This window comes from Carlito syrichta, unplaced genomic scaffold (assembly GCF_000164805.1).
Source record: "Carlito syrichta isolate Samal-C Ts95f unplaced genomic scaffold, Tarsius_syrichta-2.0.1 Scaffold312719, whole genome shotgun sequence".
Taxonomy (NCBI): domain Eukaryota; kingdom Metazoa; phylum Chordata; class Mammalia; order Primates; family Tarsiidae; genus Carlito; species Carlito syrichta.
The window spans coordinates 987,606-1,012,846 of record NW_007256815.1 but is presented as its reverse complement, the minus strand read 5'-3'; the positions used below and the strand labels follow the sequence as shown (position 1 = coordinate 1,012,846).

The 25,241-nt window shown below is 40.9% G+C and overlaps 1 protein-coding gene and 2 pseudogenes across 2 annotated transcripts in view; 1 reads left to right on the top strand and 2 right to left on the bottom strand.

Moving 5' to 3' along the window:
* RAD54L2 (RAD54 like 2 (S. cerevisiae)) overlaps positions 1 to 25,241 on the bottom strand; it is a 147,289-nt gene that overhangs the window by 84,513 nt on the left and 37,535 nt on the right. The gene's annotated exons all lie outside the window — the stretch shown is intronic.
* Positions 2,870 to 3,181, top strand: LOC103272511 (annotated as a pseudogene).
* LOC103272516 lies at positions 8,304 to 9,131 on the bottom strand (annotated as a pseudogene).

The window sequence follows — 25,241 nt, the reverse complement described above, 5'->3', positions numbered from 1 at the left end:
CAGTGGCACGCTCATGGCCACTGCAGCCTCGACCTACTGGGCTCAGGCGATCCTTCCACTTCAGCTTTCCAAGTAGCTGGAAACGTCACCACGCTCAGCTAATTTTTTAAATTTCTAATAGAGACGAGGTCTCACCACGTTGCCCAGGCTGATCTCAAACCCCTAGTCTCCGACAATCCTCAGCCTCCCAAAGTGCTGGGATTACAGAAATGAGACACCATGCCTGGAGAGGAAGGTAATTTTAAAGGCAGTGTCAAATAGGTAGTGTAAGACTGCAAACCCTGAAAAAGGGGAAATTCACAATTTGAGCCACACAATTGTTTAGCACTCTGCCTGGCATAATTTCCAACTACAGCAAAAACAGCTAGAGTCTAAGCAAAGCATCATCAGACTGAGGAGGCAGAGATCAGAGTTTGAAGCAGATGAAATGACTGAGATTTTGGAGACAGCATTGGAGAAAAAGGAACTGCGCAAAGAAGGAGGGCCCCAGATATCCAAGTGAAAGACTCCATGAGTCTGTGACTACCAGGATTTGCTTACATGCACAGGTGAGATCACCCTAGGATTACCAGATAGCCACAGTTCCTGGATTGACAGCACCACAGAGATACTGAAGTCTAACGGTGCTGGGGATGAGCAGTGCCAGGGGAATTTAGAAGTTCCAGACCTGCCAGAGTGGAAAGATTTAATTAACACTTTATAGCACCCTTTACTATCTAGCTGAGACAACAAAAAAGCTGTCCCATAGGATTAGTAACCACAACCTAAAATAGATCCTCCCTAACAAAGCTAGAACCAAGCCCCCTACTATCTTCAGAGAGATAGAATTTAAAAATTGAGTCCTGCCATATTAGGTCTGGGAAACACCTTGGACAGTTCAGATTTATATTAAAAAAGCATAATACCAAGGCATCACAAGTTCAAGATAATCACTGAGTAATTTAAAAGTATGCTAAAATTAGAATGTACACTCCTGGAACTCAAGCAAGCACTGGCAGTAAGTGTTGCCAGACTGATGGGAGCTCTGTGAGGTATTTTCACAGTCAGGCTAAGATATAACACTCAGTCTCCCATGAGCGTTCAGTGGATTTTCCAGAGGTCAGGTGCCCAAGGTAGCATCATCACTCTTGACAGTTAATGGAATGTGTGCTTGTATATTATTGTGTTTAAAAAATTCCCTCCCCTCACTGGTTTCTTCTGATAAAATGTTTTCAAAATTTCAAAAAAAAAAAAGAATGTACACTCCACAGAGGAAGAAAACAAAATATAGAGGCTCTACAATGTATCATACACAAAGACCATTATTTAATCAAAACTCACTAAATATTCAAAAAAATGGGAAAATATGATTCATAGTCAAGAAAAATTCAATCAAGAGAAACCCAGATGGCCTAGAGGTTAAACTGCCAGCCAGGCCCTTCCTGAATTGCTTGTCCTCAGAAATCAAGAGAAATAATGTTTTAAATCATTACGTTTTGCAAGATTTATCACACAATAATAGTAATTGAAACAGAATCTTTTGAGTTGATGTCTCTGTCACCCAGGCTGGAGTGCAGTGGCACACACATGGCCACTGCAGCCTGGAGCTCTTGGGCTCAGATGATACCTCTGCCTCATCTGTCCAAGTAGCTGGAACCTCAGGCACGTGCCACTACACCCAGCTAACTTTTTTGGTTTCTTGTAGAGACTTTGTCTTGCCAAGTCACCCAGGCTGGTTCCAAACCCCTGGGCTCAGCCAATCCTCTCAACTACACCTCCTGGGTAGTGCTGGGATTATAGGCATAAAGCACTATGCACAACCTGAAGCAGAAATTTTATACTGGTTGCTGGCACAAAAAATTAAAAATTAAACCATGCCATTGTATTTGGAATTAGGTTGTAAATGAAAACTGGACAGACTTTGAGAAAACTAGTACTAAAAGTCTAAGGAGATTACCGGTGAAGGCTTAAAGGAAAACGGCATAGGAAGCTGCAAGAAAGTAGACACTTATTGCACTATCAGAAAGTTTAGCAACCCCATCACCAGTAGCAACATGGAAAGCAAAGATCAAATCCAGGGTAGGCCTGTAAGATCCTTTCTCCAAGTATCAGAAATATTTTAGCCAGGTGCAGTGGCTCACACCTGTAATCCCAGTACTTTGGAAGGCTGAAGTGAGAGAATTGCCTGGGTTCAAGATCAGTCTGGGCAACTTGGTCAGACCTCATCTCTACAATAAATCAAAAAACTAGCCAGGTGTGGTGGTGCATGCCTGTAGTTCCAGCTACTTGTAAGGCTGAGGCAGAAGGATCACCTGAGCCCAGCAGGTCGAGGCTGCAGTGGCTGTGACCATGCCAGTGCACTCCAGCCTGGGCTACAGAGTGAGACTCCAACTTTAAAAAAATTTTTTAAATGAAAATAAATTAAAAAGCAAATGTCCTAGATTAATCAAAAGAATTTTGAAAAATAACAAAATTGGAATTCTTATACCATCTAATTCAAACTGCAATAATTATGGTTTTGCATAAGGACAAACAGATCAGTGGAACAGAGTTCAGAATCAAAGGACATACAGTCAATTGATTCTTTACAGAAGTATCAAAGTAATTCCATGAGCAAAGGATAATCTTCTCTATTTACAATAGATATCCACAGGAAAAACAATAAAGGTCAGTGTTCACCTTATTTCACTTCATACAGAACATTAATTCGAAATGGAGGTCAAATGCAGTGGCTAATGGCTATAATCCCGGCACCTTGGGAAGCCAAGGTGGGAGGACTGCCTGAGCCCAAGAGTTCAAGACCAGTCTGGGAAAAATGGTGAGACCTCTTCTCTATAAAATAAAAGTTCTCAAAAAAAGAAATGGATCAAGCTTCCCCTTCTTGGGGGTCATGATGGGCAGTAAGATGGCATCTGCCAGCAGGGTCATTCAGGTGGTGAAGCCACACACTGCATTAATAAGGTTCCCTGACAGAAGAGACAATCCTAGATCCAGTGTATCAGAAGTTTTGAGATCAGCAGGGCTACCATTTCACTCTCTTGTAATTTCACAGCATTCTAAGGGAAGTAAATCACCAGATTTGTTGAAGCATCAGGGTTCACCAGACACTTCAGAAATAATAAAAACATCACTTCAGAAATACAGACAGAAACTTGTGCCACAAGAAGAAATCGAATTCATCCACCATGGAGGTCCAGAATAATCCCTGTGGCTACTGTTTGTCATCAGATAAAAGAATAATCTTTACAATAAAGGACTTCCAAAATGAGAAATTGTATATTAAACACCTTTAGCAAATATTCTGTAAAAAAACAAAATATAGAAAATTTGGATGGTCAAAAAAGAAAAAGAATGAAATGGATCAAGGAATTAAACATAAAAGCTAAGACTAGGCCGGGCTCAGTGGCTCAGCCTGCAATCCTAGCACTTTGGAAGGCTGAGGTGAGTGGACTGCCTGAGCCTGCGGGTTTGAGACCAGCCTGGGCAACTTGGCAAGACCTTATCTCTACAATAAATCAAAAAAATGAGCTGGGTGTGATAGTGCACACCTGTAATTCCAGCTACTTGGAAGGCTGAGCTAGAAGGATCACTGGAGTTCAGCAGGTTGACACTAGGGTGGCCGTGAGTATGCCACTGCACTCCAGCTTGGGTGACAGAGTGAGACTTCAACTCAAAAAAAGAAAAAAAAAGGTAAAACTATAACATTTCCAGTAGAAGATATTTGTGATTTTAGGGTAGGCAAGGATTTCTTAAGTAGGACACAAAAAGCTCAAACCAGAAGGAAAAAAACTGCTAAAGTACATTTCATCAAAATTAAAAGCTAAGCCAGGTATGGTGACTCATGTTTGCAATCCTAGCACTTTGGGGGCATAGGCGAGAGGATTGACTGAGCTCAGGGGTTCAAGACCAGCCTGAGCAATCTGGTGAGACCTCATCTCTACAATAAATGAAAAAAAATCAGTGGGGCATAGTGGAACTTGCCTGTGGTTCCAGCTACTTGGAAGGCTGAGATGGAAAGATCGCTTGACCCCAGCAAGTAGAGGCCAAGGTGGCCACAAGCATGGCACTGCATACAGCCTGGGCAACAGAGTGAGACCCTGACTAAGAAAAAAAAAAAAAAAAAAAAAATTAAAAGCTCTGCTCTTCAAAAGACACCCCCCCAAAAAAAGAAAAGTCAAGTCACAGTCTTGGCAAAAACATTAGCAATACATAATATCTCTGACAAAAGATATATCTAGAATATATTTTTTAAAACCCTTACAACTCAGTAAAATGACAAACTATCCCCCCAAAAAGGGGTAAAAAAGTACAGATACTTTACAAAAAGAGACACAACAATGGCTAAGAAAAGATGCTCAATATCATTAGAGAAACGCAAACTGAAAATATGAGAGGCCGGGCGGGGCGTGGTAGCTCAAGTCTATAATTCCAATACTTTGGGAGGACTGCCTGAGTCCAGCCAGGGGTTCCAGACCAGCCTGGACAATTTGGTGAGACCTTCTCTCTATAATAAATCAAAAAATTAGCCAGGTGTGACGGTGTGCGTCTCTAGTTCCAGCTACTTGAAAGGCTGAGGCAGAAGGATCACCTGAGTCCAGCAGTTTGAGGCTGCAGTGGCCATAAGCATACCACTGCACTCCAGCTGGGCAACAGAGTGAGACTCCTACTAAAAAAAATTAAAAATAAAATAAAAGGGCCAGGCACAGTGGCTCACGCCTATAATCCCAGCACTTTGGGAGACTGAGGTGAGGGGATTGCATGAGCCCATGGGTTTGAGACCAGCCTCGGCAACTTGACGAGACCTCATCTCTACAAAAAATCAAAAAATTAGTCAGGTGTGCACCTGTAGTTCCAGCTACCTGGAAGGCTGAGATGGAAGGATCACCTGAGCCCAGCAGGTCAAGACCGCGGTGGCCATGAGCGTGCCACTGCACTCCAGCTAGGTGACAGAGTGAGACTCTGACTCCAAAAAGATAAAAATAAAAATAAAATAAAAGGGCCGGGTGCGGTGGCTCACGCCTATAATCCCAGCACTTTGGGAGGCCAAGGTGAGAGGACTGCCTGAGTCCATGGGTTTGAGAACAGCCTGGGCAACATGGCGAGACCTCATCTCTACAATAAATCAAAAAATTAGCCATACGTGGTGGCATGTACCTGTAATTCCAACTACTTGTAAGGCTTAGGCTTAAGGATCACCTGAGCCTAGCAAGTTGAGGCTGCAGTGGCCGTAAGCATGTCACTGTGCTCCAGCCTGAGCAAAAGAGACTCCAACTCAAAAAAATATATATATCCCTAATTTTGAAGGAAACAACAAACCACTTTTAGAGGAAAGTTCAGAGCAGCTTTGTCCATAAAAGTCAAATGTCCAATAGGTGAATGGATAAACAAGCTTTAGTATATTCATACAACTGGAATACTACTCAGCAATAAAAAGGACAAAACCAACAACACAGATTACTCTCATAGACATTATGCTGAGCAAAAGAGGCCATATGTAAAAGAGTATGCATTGTATAATTTCATTTATATGAAATTCTAGAACAGGCAAAGCTAATTTATCATGATAGAAATCAGTTCAGTGATTGACTGGAAAACTGACTATAAAAGGACTATATGGTTCCCAAAAACTTCTCCAGGATATTTTCTATATCTTGATTAAGGCAGTGTTTAATGGCTGTATATAATAGTCAATTGTCATGTACGTATAAAATATATGAATGTTATGGCATTCAAATTACACAATAAAGCTGATTTTTTAAAAACCTGTGATATTGCCAAAATCTGTGATATACTTCAAGGGAAATTAATAGCCTTAAATGAACATGTTTAAAAAAATAAAAGATAAAAATAAAAAGAATAAAAGGTGAAAAATCAATGATACAAATGTTCTCAAGAAATTAGAGATACCTGAGGCCAGAAGAGTAGGAGGGAGGGGCCAGGCATGGTGGCTCATGCTGATAATCCTAGCACTTTGGGAGGCAGAGATGGGAGGACTGCTTGAGCCCAGGAGTTAGAAACCAGCCTGAGCAACATAGCGAGACCATGTCTCTACAAAAAAAAAAATCAAAAAAATTAGCCAGGGGTAGTGGTGCACACCTGTAGTTCCAGCTGCTCTGGAGGCTGAGGTGGAAGGATCGCCTAAGCCCAGGAGGTTGAAGCTGCTGAGCCATGATTGTGCCACTGCATTCTAGCTGGATGACATAGTAAGACTCCAATTCAAAAAAAAGTAAGGAGGAGAGGAGGATGAAGAGAGGTTGATTAACATGTACAAATATACATATGACAGAAGGAGATCTAGTATTTGATAGATCAGTAGGGTGTCTATGATTTATAATAATCTATTGTATCATTCTCAAATGTTTCCAGCATAAAAAAGACCATTTAAAAAAAAATTTTATTATAGAGATATGGGGATCAAGTAAGGGTTAACTACACAAGTAATCTGCATGCAGGTGAAGTTTGGGCCTAGAACTGGAGGTTAGGTTTAGGACCAGGTACTTTTGTATTGTTACATGCCCTCCCTCCCTCCCTTCATCCTCTGGCAGTGCCCAGTGACTGTGGCTCCCTCCTTTGTGCTAATGTGACTAGTACTCAGGGCCCACTTATGAGTGAGAATATGTGGTATTCAGTTTTTTGCTTCAGTGATAGATCACTAAGTATGATGGTCTTCAACTCCATCCAATTTGCTGCGAAGTTGATGATTTTATTCTTCTTCATGGCTGTACAATACTCCTTTGTGTATATGTACTACATTTTCTTTATCCAGTCCACTCTTGATGGGCAGTGGGATTGGTTCCATGTTTTTGTTATTGTGAATAGTGCAGCTATAAACATGCGTGTGAAGGTGTCTTAAAAAAAGACAAATTTTAGGCCGGATGTGGTGGCTCGTGCCTGTAATCCCAGCACTTTGGGAGGCAGAGGCAAGAGGACTGCCTGAGCAACATGGCAAGACCTCGTCTCTACAATAAATAAAAAAATTAGCCGGGCGTGGTTCTGAATGCCTGTGGTTCTAGTTCATTGGAAGGCTAGGGCAGAAGGATCATCTGAGCCCAGGAGGTCAAGGGTGCAGTGGTCATGAGTGTGCCACTGCACTCCAGCCTGGGTGACAGAGTGAGACTCTAACTCAAAAAAAAAAGACAAATTTTAGCCAGATGTAGTGGCTCACACCTGTAACCCAGAACTTTGGGAGGTGGAGGCAAGAGAATTGCCTCAGCCCAGTGTTCGAGAACAGTCTGGGCAATTTGGTGAGACCTTGTCTCTACAATAAATCAAAACATTAGCTGGGTATGGTGGCACATGTCTGTAGTTCCAGCTACTTGGAAGGCTGAGGCACAAGGATTGCCTGAGCCCAGCAGGTTGAGGCTGTCTTGGCCATGAGCATCCCACTGCACTCCAGCCTGGATAATAGTAAGACTTCAACACACACACACACACAAAAGACAAAATTTTTTTTGCTATTGTTGTTGAATTCAATTAAACAAGAATATAATTTTTATAAAACAGTTAATACTGGGCATGGTGGCTCACGCCTGTAATCCCAGCACTTTGGGAGGCAGAGGTGAGAGGAATGCCTAAGCCTAGGAGTTCAAGACCAGCCCGGGCAACTTGGTGAGACCTTGTCTCTACAATAAAGAAAAAAATTATCCAGGTGTGGTGGCATGTGCCTGTGGTTCCAGCTACTTGGAAGTCTGAGGTGGAAGGATCGCCTAAGCCCAGCAGGTCAAGGCTGTGATGGCCATGAGCGTGCCACTGCACTCCAGCCTAGGAGCCAAAGTGAGACTCTGACTCAAAAAAAAACCCAAAAAACAGTTAACAATGACTGCCAAGGTAACAGTGAACCTGAAACTAGATGTTCAAACAATGCCATTCTCACCCATTTTGGAGTCAAATTATTAGAGGAAAATGGGGAAAGACTTAAACAAAAACCTCCCTATAGTAAGAAAGAATCAGAGTAGGTTTAGGCAGTGAAAATGACTGGTGCTTAAAATATATTTTAATGTAAACACTTTCTCACAATCTGTTTTTTTGTTTGTTTTTTTGAGTTGGAGTCTCACTCATCACCCAGGCTAGGGTGCAGTGGCACCATCACAGCCACAGTAGCATCGATCTGCTGAGCTCAGGGAATCCTTCTGCCTCAGCCTTCCAAGCAGCTTGAACTATAGGCGTGCACCGCCATGCCCAACTAATTTTTTTAAATTGACTTTAAAGACAAGGTCTCTCCAAGTTGCCCAGGCTGGTCTCAAACTCCTGGGCTCAGGCAATCCTCTCGGCTCCAACTCCCAAAGTGCTAGGATTACAGGTGTGAGTCACTGCACCTGGCTTTACTAGCTTTTAATAAAAACGATGTGCATTTTTAAATCTGAAGCTGTTCTGGCAATAGACTTTATTGCTTTCTGTTCCACAAATTTCAGATGCCACCACATTACTAATTCCCTAGTGCTATTGAAGCATGTGTTAGGCATGTCCTTTTTTGCTGGAAATCCTTGTGGCAACTTCAGGTCTCGATTATTATCAAATGTCTAACAACTTTCAGTTTTACATTCACTGAAGGATTATTCTTTTTTTTTTGAGTTGGAATCTCACTCTGTCGCTCAGACTGGAGTGCAGTGGCTGCTCCCGGCCACCGCAGCTTCGACCTGCTGGGCTCCAGCGATCCTTCTGCCTCAGCCTTCCAAGTAGCTGGAACTACAGGCACGCGCTACCACACCCGGCTAATTTTTTGATTTATTTTAGAGATGAGGTCTTACCAAGTTGCCCAGGTAGGTCTCAAACCCGCGGACTCAGGCAATCCACTCACCTCAGCCTTTCAAAGCATGGGATTACAAACTGAGCCACTGAGCCCGGCAGGATTATTCTTATAAACTTGAGGGACATGTGCTTTTTCTAATCCAAGCATCTTTATTAAATGTTTTTCCACATATCGACGTCTTTATGTGCTTTTTATTCTAGTAACAACATGAAGTTTATGAGGGTTCTATGGATTCCCACCATATTTTTCATGATCTGCAGGTAAAAGCTGAAACATTACTTGGAATTCTTGACCTGGTAAATTTGAGAGGAATCTAATTTGTACAAATGAGAGATTCTATACCTTCTGTCAAAGTCTGTAGTCTGCTTCAGGACCTCTGAACTGAGCTCAAAATCCCTGCCATAAGTGTAGTGATTGCTCTCTTTTAGAGGAGGCATCTGCTAAATGTTCAGCCTGAGCTTTCCCACTGAAAGGAAGCCAAGCAGAGCAAGACAAGACAAATATTTAACGTGATAGATATCCCCATTATACTAATTTGATCTTTACAAATTATATGAATAGATTACATTATCAAATGTATCCCAAAAATATGTACCTCTCTTATGCAGCAATAATAAAAATTTTTTAAAGCTCTAGACTTTATTAATTCAAAAAAATTAAGAAATTAAGAACAGGAAATTAAACCCAGCAATGGGCAAAAAACAATAAAGAGCAGATTGGTAAAATATCAAAAAAATATAAATTAAAGAAAAAACACAAAACCAAAAGTTGATTATTTGAAAAGACAAGAACAAATACTGCCTCCTCAGAGCACCCCCTGACCGCTCTAGCTAAAATAGGCACTTCTTTCCTACTGCTGGGAGTCATTCCTTTTCTTTATTGTCTACATGGTTCTTATCAAGATCTGAAGTTCTTTTAGTAATTTGATTGAATACTTGTCATCTGTCTCCCCTTCTAGAATCTAGCTCCTTGAGGGGAAGAATTATGTCCATCTCATTCACCCCCGTATCTCTAATGTCTAACAAAAATGCCTGCCGCAAGCTGGGCTCGGTGGCTCAGCCTGTAATCCCGCGCCTTTGGGAGGCTGAGGTGAGTGGATTGCCTGAGCCCACGGGTTTGAGACCCGCCAGGGGAACTTGGCGAGACCTCATCTCTACAATACATCAAAATTAGCCGGGCGTGGTTGCATGCGCCTGTAGTTCCAGCTACTCGGAAGGCTGAGGTAGAAGGATCGCTGGCCACTGCACTCCAGTCTGGGCGACAGAGTGAGACTCCAACTCAAAAAAAAAAAAAAAAAATTGCCTGCCGCATGACAGATACTCAAAAATAATTTTAAATGAGCTTGGTTTTAAAAATTGCCACTAGAGTAAAACATACATGAATAAAAAAATCCATTGAGGTAGATCAGATCTTATTCAATATGTTTATTTATCACCTGTAATCACACATTTTGTTTTCTGTGGACCAAGCTTTCCCTAACTCTTTATGTCATAAAAAGCCAATATATTTGCCAATAGGCTTAGATAATTTAAAAACTCATGCAAACCAAAAATGTGATTCACCTTCAAAACAGTCATGGAAGCCAATGTGAGGAAAAACCAAAAATCCTCATCATAGTTACTCCCTAAAAATAAAGAAATCTTCATAGCATTAATACTAAAGAGCATTAGGGGATTCTAAATTAAACATATCTTTTTAAATGTTATCTGAGCCGGGCTCGGTGGCTCAGCCTGTAATCCCACGCCTTTGGGAGGCTGAGGTGAGTGGATTGCCTGAGCCCGCGGGTTCAAGACCCGCCTGGGCAGCAAGACCTCATCTTTACAATAAATCAAAAAAATCAGCTGGGCATGGTAGCACATGCCTGTAATTCCGGCTACTTGGAAGGCTGAGGCGGAAGGATCGCCGGAGCCCAGCAGGTCGAGGCTGCGGTGGCCGGGAACAGCCACTGCACTCCAGTCTGGGCGACTGAGTGAGACTCCAACTCAAAAAAAAAAAAAAAAAATTATCTGAGAGCAAGAGGACTAATACATTCTAACTACTCAAGAAACAACTTAAGACACAAAGAAAAGAAACAGCTAGTCTTCACACTCAGCTCTCACAAGAGAGGGGAACAATCGCAAATCTTTTTTTTTTTTGAGTCATAGTCTCACTCTGTTGCCCAGACTGGAGTGTGGTGGCACATTCACAGCCACTGTAGCCTCAACCTGCTGGGCTCAGGTGATCCTTCCACCTCAGCCTTCCAAGTAGCTAGAACTACAGGCACGTGCTACCATGCCCAGGTTATTTTTTATTTATTATAGAGATGAGGACTTATCAAGTTGTCTAGGTAGGTCATGAACCCCTGAGCTCAGGCAATCCTCTTACCTCAGCCTCCCAAAATGCTGGGATTACAGGCTTGAGCTACCACGCCAGGACACAAATCATTTAAAAAAGGTTCCAAGGATACACAGGGTTTCTCAATCTCAATGGGGCTGGATAATGCTTTGATGTGGGAGGTTAACCTGTGTACTATAGGATGTTTAGCAGCATTCCTAGCCCCTATCCACTGGATCCTAGTAGTACTTTTCCGATTGTGACAACCAAGAATGTCTCCAGACACTGTCAAACGTCCCTTATGACGCAAAATCACTGAGTTGACAATCATTGTTGTAGCAGAATCAAGACTAAAAACAGTAAAGAAACAATCATTTGTAAATACAAATGGCTTTTTAACCCATCTGAAATTTTAGCTTTATGCTGCAGACAGAATTAACTTTGACTCTGCTCAGAATCATGATGAAGACTTTTGGCCACTTCTGGAATCACAGGCAAGAAGTACCATATTCTCAGCAAACCAGTCACAAAGTAGGAACTTCTGAGCTAGAGGTAGAAAGAAGGAAGACTAAGTCTGATAACTTGAAAAACTCTAGTTTAATTTATGAATAACATATAAAGAGTTATCAAAACATATGAAGTACATGCCTGGTTTCACAAAATTCTTACAGATAAATACCTAGAAAAATTTCACAAAGTCAAAAGTTTTTAAATTAAAGTCGAAGAACTGATGAAAACCATATTCCACAGATTAGATATTACTTATAAGTAACAAAAATTGGCATATCCAGAATATAATCAAGAACACTTACAAATATGAAAAAAATATTTGTAAGTGTATTTACCTCAATAGCCAAAACTGACATCACTGCTTCAGAAATTTGAGCTGATTCTTGAAGTACTCCCCCACTTTCTCCAATCACCCAACTTCATTATTCCATCAGCTATGAGAAAAAAATCCACTAAATTTGTCTCTCTTCTTAACCAAAGTCTTTATACCAAACATGAATGCTGAATCATATATTTGGTCTGATTCCTCCCATTCCTTTCATCCCCCAAAATTCCAGAAGTAATCCCATACCCTAACCCATCAGCACACATTAAGGAAAGGTTTAGAACATGGAGATTAGAACATGGAGAGAGCTGGGTCCTACCTAGAAATGGTTGCAGTCATTAAAGAGAAACAGGTGATTCTTGACCCCTGCTGAGCTTCTGAGGAGGGAGTGTTGGCAGCAGAGCCCTCTTTCTGGGCACTGCCAAAAGACTTAAGTAACAATGAGTTGAGTCAGGCATGATGGCTCACACCTATAATCCCAGCACTTTGGGAGGCCAAAGTGAGAGGATTGCCTGAGTTCACAGGTTAGAGACCAGCCTGGACAACTTGGCAAGACCTCATCTCTTTAATAAATCAAAAAACTAGCTGGATGTGGTAGCACGTGCCTATAGTTCTGACTACTTGGAAGACTGAGGCGGAAAGATTGCCTGAGCCCAGCAGGTCAAGGCTGCGGTAGCCATGAGCATGCCATGACACTTCAGCCTGGGTGACAAAGTGAGACTCCAACTCAAAAAACAAACAAATGAAAAAAAAAAACCAATGAGTTGGCCACTCAAGAGCTCCCTTCACAATTTTACCTCCAAGGTCTCTCATCTCTCTAGCAAATATTCTTTTTTTTTTTTTTAAGAAATGGGCTAGGGAATCTGAGTTGAACATAGGGAAGACAAAATGTTTTCTTTTCTACTTTCCAAATTATGAGTGATCCAAACTTGGGAGAAATAAAAATAAAATTAAAGACTTACGCCTGTAATTCCAGCACTTTAGGAAGTGGAGGTGAGAGGAATGCCTGAGCCCATGGGTTTAAGACCAGTCTGGGCAACACGGTGAGACCTCGTCTCTACAATAAATCAAAAAATTAGTCAGCCATGCTAGCGCACGCCTATAGCTCCAACTACTTGAAAGGCTGAGGTGGAAGGATCACCGGAGTCCAGCAGGTAGAGGCTGCAGTGGCGTGAGCATGCCACTGCACTCCAACCTGGCCGACAGAGTAAGACTCTGTCTCAACAACAACAAAAAAAACTTAAGCATATTCCTGTAAACTTCAGAATTACTAACAGGTCAGTGTTTGCTCCACCTGCCATGAACACTATAAGGAATAAAATGGTACCAGATGCTGCAGTTGACTTACATAACCAGAAAGAGGTGTCAAGGCTGGAGCTTGTACAAGGACCATATCAATCAGTGCTGGGTTTTCTCACTTCTTAGGAGTTCCAATTGGCAGCCTCTCTCAAAGAGGCCCAGAAAGCAATCTCCTAGCATCTCCAGTGAACCTGGGAGCTAAGAGTTGGAAAGGCAAAAACAAAAACCTTTGCATTCCAAAAGAGGGTATTTTTTAAAAAGGAAGAATACAAGCCTAATTGTGGTCCCTCCCTCTGGGGCTCTGGCAGGTAAAGCCACCATTGCTATTCAGAATCACACCCATTCTCCCTCCCAGAAATCCATTTTAAAAGGTAACAGAGATATAGAATAGCATACAAATCTTTCCATAACAAACTCCTCTAGTGCCCCATGTACAGGTAGCCACAACAAGCGAGAGGAAGCCAGCAGGGCACAAGTATTGTCACTTTTAATATGAAATGAACAAAGAGAAATACTAACAGCTCATTCTGCTTCCTTTATTTGAGAGAAGACTAGGGTTCATACACTAAAGTGATAAATTCTCCAGAATTGGTTACTATTGTGTCTGGTAACTTAAGAAAGTAGAAGACAGTAAAATTGGCCCTATGAACAAATAAAAGTATGCTAGTAACCTGTGTGGGGGAGGGGGAAATCAACAGAACTGTTTACTTTTCCATTCTGCTGGCGAGCACTTTGAAGCACTGAGGCTATAAACCACAGGGGGAAACAGGGTAACAGAGTGAGATCCCAACAGGAAAAAAAAATCCATCAAATTCAAAGCAAATACATTCTGCTTCTGTATTTTAAATAGAACCAAAGACCACTTGAAGACTTCAGAAGATAATTCAAAAAGTATGTATCCTCTTTTCCTTCAGGAGGGTTGGTGGGTAATTCTGAAATGAGGGTAGGCATAACAACTGGTGTCTGCAGCTCCTGTCCAAGTCTGTTTTGGGACTTGCTAGAGATGGACCCCATCCCATCCCCAGTCATGTTCAAGGCCATCTAACAACTGCTCCAGTAACTAGCTCTGCTCCCAGGCGCACTGGGCCCAGCCCATCAGCAATGCTTGTCATCCTTCTTCAGCCATTTACAAGCATTAGCCAATTCAGTCATCAAAACAACCCTAATAAGAAGATCCCAATTTACAGATAAGGACACTTGCCTCACAAAACCATAAGTAGTAAAAACAGGATTTGAATTCAGATGGTTGATCTGGCTCCAAAGTGCATGATCTAAGCCACCACCTGCACTTCTATTCCCATTTCCCTGAAAGCTATGAGGGAATAAAATAGAGTTCAGAGACAGATCCACAATGTACTGTGCCTCCGTTTACAACAAAAGATACAATTAAAATGCAATCCAGCCAGGCTCAGTGGCTCAGCCTGTAATCCCTCGCTTTGGGAGGCTGAGGTGAGTAGATGACCTGAGCCCGCAGAGAGAAAGTCCATAGCTGCTCTTGAGCCTTTAGGTTCCCTTCCACAAAGTTAAAACTCTGGAACTTGAACTCTAGATCTGTTCTCATGTTTTAGATCAGTTTCTCCTGCATCATCAATTTCTCCCTCCCTATCTGGTCAATACCACTGTTATAATGTTAAAAGGATAAAACATTTTTACCTTTAAAAAAAAACCCTTCCTTGATCTCAAATCTCCCTTTACTTCCACCTTTTTTTGTTCCCTTGTATAGTAAAACTTCTCATAAGAGTTACCTATTCTTGGGAGTATACAATTTCTTTCCACTTGTTCTTGTTTGAGCCCCTATTACTGCACTGAAACTGCTCATCAAGGGCACCAAGGCCCTCCACACTGCTAAATCCAACAGTCAGTTCTTTGTCTTCATACTGTCAGAGTTACATGGTTGATGACACCCTTCTTGAAAATGTTTTATTATTTGGCTTCCACAACATTTTTTCTTGGGTCTCCTACTTCAGAGGCCATTTCTCAGTTTTCTTTCCTAGATCATCCTCAACCCCTCCCCACCACTAAACACTGAAGTGCTCAGTGCTTAGTAACTCAGAAACTTTAATGTCTCTTACTCCTCGGATCATCTCATCCTGTCCCATAATTTAAATACCATCTAAATGCAGATATATCCTATGTTTTTATCTCCAATCAAGAGTTCTCTTCTGAACTTCAACTCAACAGTCCAACTACCTTCTGAACATCTCAATTTGGAGGCATAAGTACATATGGTAAACTTAATGTTTCTCTAAAACCCAACTCCTATCTACTTCCTGATCTATACCACCACCGCCCCCCAATCTTCCCAAGCTCAGAAAATGCCATCTTCCAGTTTTCCAGTCCCAAAACCTTGGAATTCATCCTTAATTTCTATCGTACAACTTACATCCATTTGGTCAACAAATCCCATTGGATCTATCCTCAAAACATATCCAGAATCCAACTACTTTCACCACCTCCACCAAGCTACCATGATCTCCTACCTGGATTTTAGCAATGTCTTCCTAATTGGTCTCCCTGCTTTACCCCTTGTTCCCCTTACAGCCTGTTTATTTTTCTTTCTTTCTTTCTTTTTTTTAGTTGGAGTCTCACTCCCAGGCTGGAGTATAAAGGCATGCTCACAATCACCACAGCCTCGACCTGCTGGACTCCAGTGATCCTTCTGCCTCAGCCTTCCAAGTAGCTAGAACTACAGGCATGCGCCACCATGCCCAGTCAATTTTTTTATTTATTGTAGAGATGAGCTCTCACCAAGTTGCCCAGGCTGGTCTCAAACCCATGGGCTCAGGCAACCCTCTCACCTCAGCCTCCCAAAGTGCTGGGATTATAGGCGTGAGCCACTGCACTCAGCCCAACCTGTTCCTATATATCAGCCAGAGTAATCTTTTAAAACCAAAGTCAGACAGCACTCCTCTGCTCAAACCTTCCAACGACTCTTGCCATCCCACCTGCCTGGAATTTTTTTCCCCAGACAGCCACCTGGCTAGCCTCATTACTTCCTTCAGATCTCAACTCAAAAGTCACCTAATCATGTGAGGTTTTTCTTGAAACCCATAAAATAGCGTCACCCACACTCATACTTCACTCATACTTAACCTAGTCTCTCTTTCTTCATAGCACTTAACATCATCTGACATATTGTTTAAACACTTATCATCTATCTCTATCTACTAGAATGAACATCCCATGAGAAGAGACATTTTTGCTTCTGATTCCCGAAGCCTATGACAATGTCTGGCAAAGAGTAGGTCCTCAATAAATATAACTGAATGACAAAATGAATGCTTTCATATTCCCTGCTGCTCTCACATATTGTATTGCTCTCTTAATGCCCCTTGCTGTCTTTCAGATCAGTCACTGTTTTAGACACCGATACCAGCCTATACAACTTTTTAAATAACTTTGATTCCTAACAGACTCTATTAGGCACCTTTCTAACAAGAATTTAATTTCAACTAACACATTTGACAAAGTCTACTTTGATAGTCTTATAGATATTATAGGTAATCTGTGTGCTGTAGTCACTTAGATTCACAGACAGATGAATAACTGTATACACTGAATGATAATGGTTCATCTAAAGGGAAATCTCCAGTAAAACATCACTAGGTTCTATTCTCAGTTTATCCGATTTCATTTTTCCCCCATGACTTGGATAGCCAGTAGAGATAACATAATCCATTGTCCAAGCAAGATGAAAGCACATGTCCATATAGAGGCCTGTACATGAATGTTCTTAGTGACTTTATTTATAATAGCAAAAAAAAGGAGAGCGAGAGAGTGAATAGCTCAGAATTTCTTTTCTTTTCTTTTTTTTGAGTTGAAGTCTCACTCTGTCACCCAGGCTGGAGTGCAGTGGCATGCTCATGGCCATCCGGAGCCTTGAGCTGCTGGCAATCAGGCGATCCTTTTTCTCAGCCTTCCAAGTAGCTGGAACTACAGGCAAGTGCTACCCCGCCCAGCTTATTTTTTTGATTTATTGTAGATATGAAGTCTCATCAAGTTGCCCAGGATGGTCTCAAACCCCTGAGCTTAGGCAATCCTCTCCCCTCAACTTCCCAAAAGTGTTGGGAATACAGGCTTGAGCCACCACACCTGGCCCAGTATTTCTTTTCAGTAAGAAATAAGCTATCCAAACATACGAGAATGAATCTCAAAATAATTATGCTGAGTGAAAGAATCCAGAATCCCCGAGAAAAAGAGAAGAAACAAGAGAGTGAGAAAACAAGAAAGAGAGTGACAGAGCAAGAGAGAGATTCCACAAATATAAAAATTCTAAAAAATACTAATAATTCTGACAGAAAGCAAATTGGTAGCTCTCTAGGGACAGAATTAGAGGAAGGGAGAAGACAGAGACTTCAAAGGAACATAAGAAAAACTTCAGGAGTGAAGTATATGATCTTATCTTGATTTTTATGATAGTTTAAGGGGTACACATGTAGTATATAGTCAAACCTCACTAAAGCTGGGGAATAATGTTGAGGGGGAGGGAAAAAAATAATCCAAGTAACTTTTGAATACAGTACTCTGATAACACAGCCTCAGTGGGATATATTATATGAAAAAAACTGTAAAAAAAATCTTGAACTTTACTTAGATTTATTGTTTGCAGTGGAACTATTTGAAACTATTTTGAGTTTACTGGGGGACTAAGCAAATGAGTAAACATATTAATGCTGCTGGGACCAGTTCTCACTGTGGGAGAAGAAAGATATAGATATGGAATAAAAAAAGAACTGGAGGCTGGGCATGGTAGCTCACACCTGTAATTCCAGCATTTTGGGAGGCTGAGGCAAAAGGATCCCTTGAGCTAGGAGTTTGAGACCAGCCTAGGCAATATAGCAAGACTTCGTCTCTACAAAAAAAAACAAACCAAAATTAGCTGGGTATGGTGGCACATACCTGTAGTGCCAGCTACATGGGAGGCTGAGGCAGAAGGACTACCTGAGCCCAGGAAGTAGAGGTAGCAATAAGCCATGATTGTGCCACTGCGTTCTAGCCTGGGTGACAGAATGAGAATCCAACTCAAATAAATAAATAAATAAATAAATAAATACCATTCCACACTAAAAGAAACCAAGGTTCCTTGAAGAAAAGGCTAATTACCTGGTTGAAACAGAAAATACAAGCTGGACCTGGAATATGTTTTTTTTGCTAAAAGAAACCAAGGTTCCTTGAAGAAAAGGTTAATTACCTGGTTGAAACAGAAAATACAAGCTGGACCTGGAATATGTTTTTTTTTTGCCATAAAGGAAAAGGAGTGCTCACAAATTGTAGGAGACATGTCAAAGGAACATAGAAGTCAGCTGGTGGAGTTCCCACTAGCCAAATCTGGGACAATTTGAGCATCAAAGTGAACAATACAAATGGATTCTATCACACTGGATTTTTAAAAAAGAATACATGAGATCCTACTGATATTATTTTACAGTAAAGTAGAGAGGGAAGGCTCATTTTTACAAAAGAATGCAAATAAATGTAGAAGAAATATAGAATCAGAAAAATCTCTATTTTGAAGCCATCATCTTTTAATAAGTGATTCAGACAAGAATCATAAATAGAAGCTGAAACCATGGAGTGAAAGACATTCACACCATCTAAAAGTATCATTCTACAGAGTATCCATTTATTACAAAATATCTTTTCTTTTTTTTTTAAGGAAATATAGTTTATTTAGAAAGTAACTTAGAGAGAGAGAGAGAGAGACTGATTCACCTCCCCAAGGGAGGGGACCAAAGTTTAGGAAACAAGGCCACACCAGAGTCTAATAAGGCAAGGGCCTCAAAATATCTTTTCAACAGAAAAGTAGACAATTTACCTTAACCAAATGATCAAACATAACATCACCAAACTGATATGTGCCTCCTTATGTGATGTGATGTACAAAAAACTGAACATCATTTATTTCTGCCAACAATACATAACCTGAGTCTAATCATGAAGAAATAATCAGGCAAATCCAAATTGAGAAATATTCTGGAATAACAACAACAAAACTGGTGGGGAAAGTTCCAGGGGAAAAAAAACTCTTCAAAAGATATTAATGCCATGAAAGGGGGAAAAATGGTTTTGAACTATTATAGAACAAGGGTTAGAAAAACTTATTCCTAAAGAATCAGATGGTAAATATTTCAAGCTGTGTAAGCTAAAGTCTGTTGTAACTACTCAACTTTGTCATTGTAGCACAAAAGCAGCCATAGACAATTAAGTAAATGAAGGAGTACAGCTGTGTTCTAATAAAACTATTTACAAAAATAAGTGGCCAGTTCACAGGTTATAGTTTGCCAATGCTTGTTCAAGAATGAAGTAGATATAACAGTTAAGTGTCACAATGATCCTTGATTGCATCCTGGATCAGAAAAAAAAAAATCTACAAAGGACATTATGAGACTACTGATAAAATTCAAATATGTATGAAATAATAGTAGTATACCAGTGGGTAAATTCCCCTGGGGGAATAATCATATTATGACTATGTGAAAGAAAACAACCTTCTTAGGAAAGACATGCTGAAGTATTCAGGGTAAAAAGCCTGGTTGTCTACAACTCTCAAATGAGTCAGAAAAAAGCATGTATATGTACACACATAAATGTACGTAATGAGCCGGGCTCGGTGGCTCAGCCTGCAATCCCACGCCTTGGGAGGCTGAGGTGAGTGGATTGCCTGAGCCCACGGGTTCGAGACCCGCCTGGGCAACATGGTGAGACTTCATCTCTACAATAAATCAAAAAATTAGCTGGGCGTGGTAGCACGCGCCTGTAGTTCCAGCTTCTTGGAAGGCTGAGGCAGAAGGATCGCTGGAGCCCAGCAGGTCGAGGCTGTGGAGGCTGGGAGCAGCCACTGCACTCCAGTCTGGGTGACAGAGTGAGACTCCAACTCAAAAAAAAAAAAAAGTATGTAATGACATAAATGTATGTATGCCTACGGGGGGAGGGAGGGATAAAGCACATATGACAAAATATCAATTGATGATGAGTATATAAATGCTCACTGTACTATTCTTATACTTCTTTCTGTAATAAGCACATTTTACAATAATCAGAAAGTTAATGCTAAATCTTAAAAAAATCAACAAGTAGTTTGACACGATAGATTCTGAAATATTATCCGAAGTCCAGACACATTGTCTGAAGAAAGATCTAGGACATTAGGAAATCACATGGCTCATAACATTTATTTGAAACTACTTTTTAGAAGAGGAAATCTAGACTCAAAATAGGAATGCCTAACGTGACAGGTGGTGAAAACTACAACCTCCATGACCTATGCTGCCTTGTGAAGGACCTGAGGTTCCACAGAAAGAAGAAAAACACTGGTTATGATTCCCATTAGATGGCTGAAACTACTTCTCCCGGCAACAATTCTTTATGAAACAAAACTCACCCATCCTGATCTTAGTTAAAATTCTGATAAATCCCCAATAGTATTTTTTTTACTTCCAGCTACTCAGAGAGTATAACTTTTCCTGTAGACTGTTGCTATTTACTGATATGCCCAGAACTCAAAATGAGAGTCTGAAATAGCATTTGTTAGAATACAAGCAAATAAACCCCAGGCATATCTCAAATCACCACTGGCCCTATGCTCAGGTCACTTGCCTATCTCATCCCAGACTACTCTACCCTTTGTTTGACAACTCTCTATACTCCAGCCATAATGGTCTTTAATTTCCTGATCTTTTTTTTTTTTTTTTTTTTTGAGTTGGAGTCTTGCTCTGTTGCTCAGGCTGAAGTGCAGGGCTCAGGCAATCCTTCCATCTCAGCCTTCCAAGTAGCTGGAACCACAGACATGTACCACCACACCTGGTTAAGTTTTTGATTTATTGTAGAGATTAGGTCTCGCCAAGTTGCCTACGCAGGTCTCACACCCCCGGGCTCAGGCAATTCTCTCACTTCTATCCCCCCAAGTGCTGGGATTACAAGTGTGAGTCACCGCACCTGGCTTAATTTCCTGATTTTTATAAGCAAGCAAACTTATTCCCACCCCAGAGCCTTTGCCTAGAACAGTTTATCCCTGATCCTTCACAATGCACATGCACAAAGAGAAGATATATAGAAGGGGGTCAGAGAAAAAGAAAATTCCCTGCAGGAGAATCAGAAGCCCACGGGTTAAGAAGGAGACCAGTTTCCTTTCCTCAGTAGTCCAAGGTGAAAGGGGTCAAAGTTGGTCAACAAGTTGGCTATCAACAAGAAAGGATTAAGCATGCCACATAATTAGCTGCAATTTCAGAATCCTAGTATCCTGATATATCATGTAAAACAGACAAGAAAAACATGAAGAAAATAAGATCTATATGTATACATATCTATATGTATAAAGATATACCCATCAATCAGTCTGTGTCCAGACCTTAATTAACTTAAACCAAAGCTTCTCAAATGTTCTCAAATGTTTCCATCGAGGGATCCTGGTCCCCAGCCCCTGAGCTCAGGAAATCCTCTCACCTCGGTCTCCCAAAGTGCTGGGATTACAGGCTTGAACCACTGCACTCGGCAGATGAATATTAATAAGAAACATATGAAGTTCTTATTAAATTAGCATGTTAAATTCTAAGAATCTCCCCTGTCCCCCCAAAGTTTAGTGCATATTCGAGCCCAGGTTTCTCCTTGCTATTTTTTCCCCATATCTCCCTGCAACAGAAAAACAAACAAACGACTTTGGAAAAATAATGTTAGGATTTTTGTCATTTGTACAGACTGACAAACCCTTGGAAATTTCTCTTGATCTAGGGTCCCTACCACCTACAGTTGACAGAGCCATCAACTATCAGGAAAGAGTCTACTACAGGCTCAAAGAGTGAAGTGACATCAAGGAAAAAAATGTGCCAATGAACAAGCAAGGCATAGAAAAATCACTTTACAAAACCATGAAAACATAAGACTCATGGTGACATGCATTAGTCACACAGCAGTTTCATAGCCACTGGAACAAACTTTAAGAAGCAACCAGAAACAAACTTTTTTATATAAAGGCTGGGCTATTCTAGGAGTTCTCTTCATCTAAATATTTCCTTTTTTTTTTTTTTTTTTTGAGTTGCAGTCTCACTCTGTCACCCAGCCTGGAGTGCAGTAGCATGCTCACGGCCACTTCAGCCTCAACCTGCTGGGCTCAGGGAATGCTTTCGCCTCAGCCTTCCAAGTAGCTGGAGCTACAGGCATGTACCACCATGCTTGGCTTATTTTTTTAATTTATTGTAGAGATAAGGTCTCACTAAGTTGCCAAGGCTGGTCTCGAACCCCTGAATTTAGGCAATCCTTTCGCTTCAGCCTCCCAAAGTGCTGGGATTGGACCTGAAGTTAAGTTAGAAGAAAATACTGAGCCAGAAAAACCATTTCATAAGGAAAGCCAGTTCCAGAAGCATTGAGTTTTGAATTGCTACCTCTAATAATGACAGACCCCAAGATACTAATGCCCATCTTTCCCCACCATTCCAAAATAACAGAGATAGCTAAGTACAGACACAGGAGAAAAAAAAAAGTGGGGAATGGCCAGGCTCAGTGGCTCAGCCTGTAATCCCAGCACTCTAGGAGGCCAAGGTGAGTGGATTACCTGAGCCCACGTGTTCGAGACCAGCCCAGGCAACTTGGCAAGACCTTGTCTCTACAATAAATCAAAAATTAGCTGGGCGTGGTAGCACATGCCTGTAGTTCCAGCTACTTGGAAGGCTGAGATGGAAGGATCTCCAGAGCCCAGCAGGTGAATGCCGGGGTGTGAATGTGCCACTGCACTCCAGCCTGAAAGACAGAGTGAGACTCCAACTCAAAAATAAAATAAAAAGAGGGGAATAAAAAGCCAAATCCAAAATGTCTCACAACATGTCATGGGTCCCCTAACATGTTATAAACAAAAAGCACTATCTATTTGCAGGCTGTTCTGAAGACACTCATGGTACAGTTCTCCAGTAACCAAACACCAATGTTCTCTCATAGCCAATTCTCAGACAAGTATCCCACTAGTCAACATTCAAAGGTCAGCTAACCCAAACATTTCAAATTCTCATTGCCCTTTGCCTAGATTTCTCCCTCAAATCTAATTTGTCCTCCTTGTTTATAGACTATCCCTACTGTACATGCTAGAGTAACACTCCTAAAGTCAAAGGTCTGATAAATGCTCCTCAGTAGAAACTTCTATCAATTTCAAGCTGCCTATAAAATAAATTCTAAACTCCTCCATGATCTAGCTAACCACAGGCAATCTCTCCAGTCTCACTCTGGTCATCCCCTAACCTACAAAAAATTAGATGAGCATGGTGCCTTGTCCAATACTATATATCAAACAAGTTTCATCATTCTCTAGCATTTGCCATCCTTTCCCTTCTACTTTGCCCTTTATTCATGCTGTTACTTCTAATTGTCCTTCCATCTCTGCTCAATGGTATCAGGAATCAACTTCTTCCCTCAAAGCATAAACTAGGAGAGAAAGCAAACATATCGCAAGCACAGGATTTTAAGAATCTATGCTCTCAGAAGCAGCACAGGCTTGAAAATGGAGCAACATCTTGAAGACTAAAAGTCCAGCTATGTCACTTTCTTGCTAAGTTACATTGAATAAAACCTTTCTGAGCCTCAGTTTCCTCATCTGTTAAATGTATCTACTCTACCTAACATACCAGAGTGAGACTGGAGAGATTGCCTGTGGTCAGATAGATCATGGAGGAGTTTAGAATTTAGACAACTAAGTAAGATAAAGTGTGTCAAAACGCTTTTGAGGGGATAGAGCTAAAGCTTCTAGTTATATTGATAGCTTTAAGTGTTTAAACAGAAAAAAAAATCTGAATTAAGGAGTGATGCACACACTTAGAAAGTTTGAAAGAAAGGCAAAATAAACCCAAAATAAATAGAAGGGAAAAATTGTTACTGTTATTGTTATTTGAGTCAGGGTCTCACTCTATCACCCAGGCTAGAGGGCAGTGGCATGATCGCGTCTCACTATAGCCTTGACCTCCTGGGCTCATGCAGTCCTCCTGCCTCAGCTTCCCAAAGTGCTGGCATTACAGACATGAGCCACCATACCTGACCAAAGAAGAAAATTATCAAGTAGAAATTACAAAGAAAACAAGCACAACACATCAAAACCAAAAGACAGTTCTTTGATAAGGATAATAAGATTGCTCAGATGTTTGAGTAAACTATGAAAAACAATATAAAATTAAGCTATTGTTCCAATAGAGATGAAACTTCAAATGAAAAGGGTTGAAGTAACATTTTCCTTTTTGAAGGGGTTTCTCAAACCTCAGTACTATTGCCATTTGGGCCAGATAATTGTTGGGGTAAAAGCGGAGGCTATGCTATGCACTGTAGGAGGCTTAGTAGCATCCCCACCCCAACTCCCAGAAGTTCTGACAACAATGTCTTCTTCACACATTGTAAACTATCCCCTAGGAGATAAAATCATCCCTGCTTGAGAATCACTGCTCTAAGAAAACAAAAGAGCCATATCATACTACACCAGCTAAGATTAGATTATTCATAGCTATTCCTAACTGTAAAATGGTCAGCTGCTCGGCCCATTAGGACTAGAAGATTGACAGCAAGTCAAGGCAGCAAAGACAAGACTGGTAAGTAGATCTCGGATTCTTCAGCAAAATTGCATAGTGTTCAAGATAAAAGGAACAGAAAAGCTATAAAAGGTAAAATAGTGGTAGAGTTACCACAAGTAACAGAAATATCACTTTTATTTCTAGGAATGGGGCTGTGTGTAGCTCTGACACTGTAGTGAATTATAAATATGGTCCTTGAGTCAAATCCTAAGAAATTTCTTTAGTCTTATACTTGCTGCCTTGGTTTGCTGTCATTCCTCTAGTCCTAATAATGGGCAGAGCAGCCAGCTACTCTTCACTTAGGAATAGCTATGAATAATCTAATCTTAGCTGGTATAGTGTGATGTAGTCCTTTTTTTTAGTAGAGCAGAAGACATAGTAACTAACGGAACACTTTTTATCACTCTGAACTTCATAAGCAATAAAAATAAATCATTTCAAATAAAAAAAAAATTATTTAAACTGCGAATTGAGTAAATTAAAAAAAAAACAAAAACAAATTCGGCCAGGAGCGGTGGCTCAAGCCTGT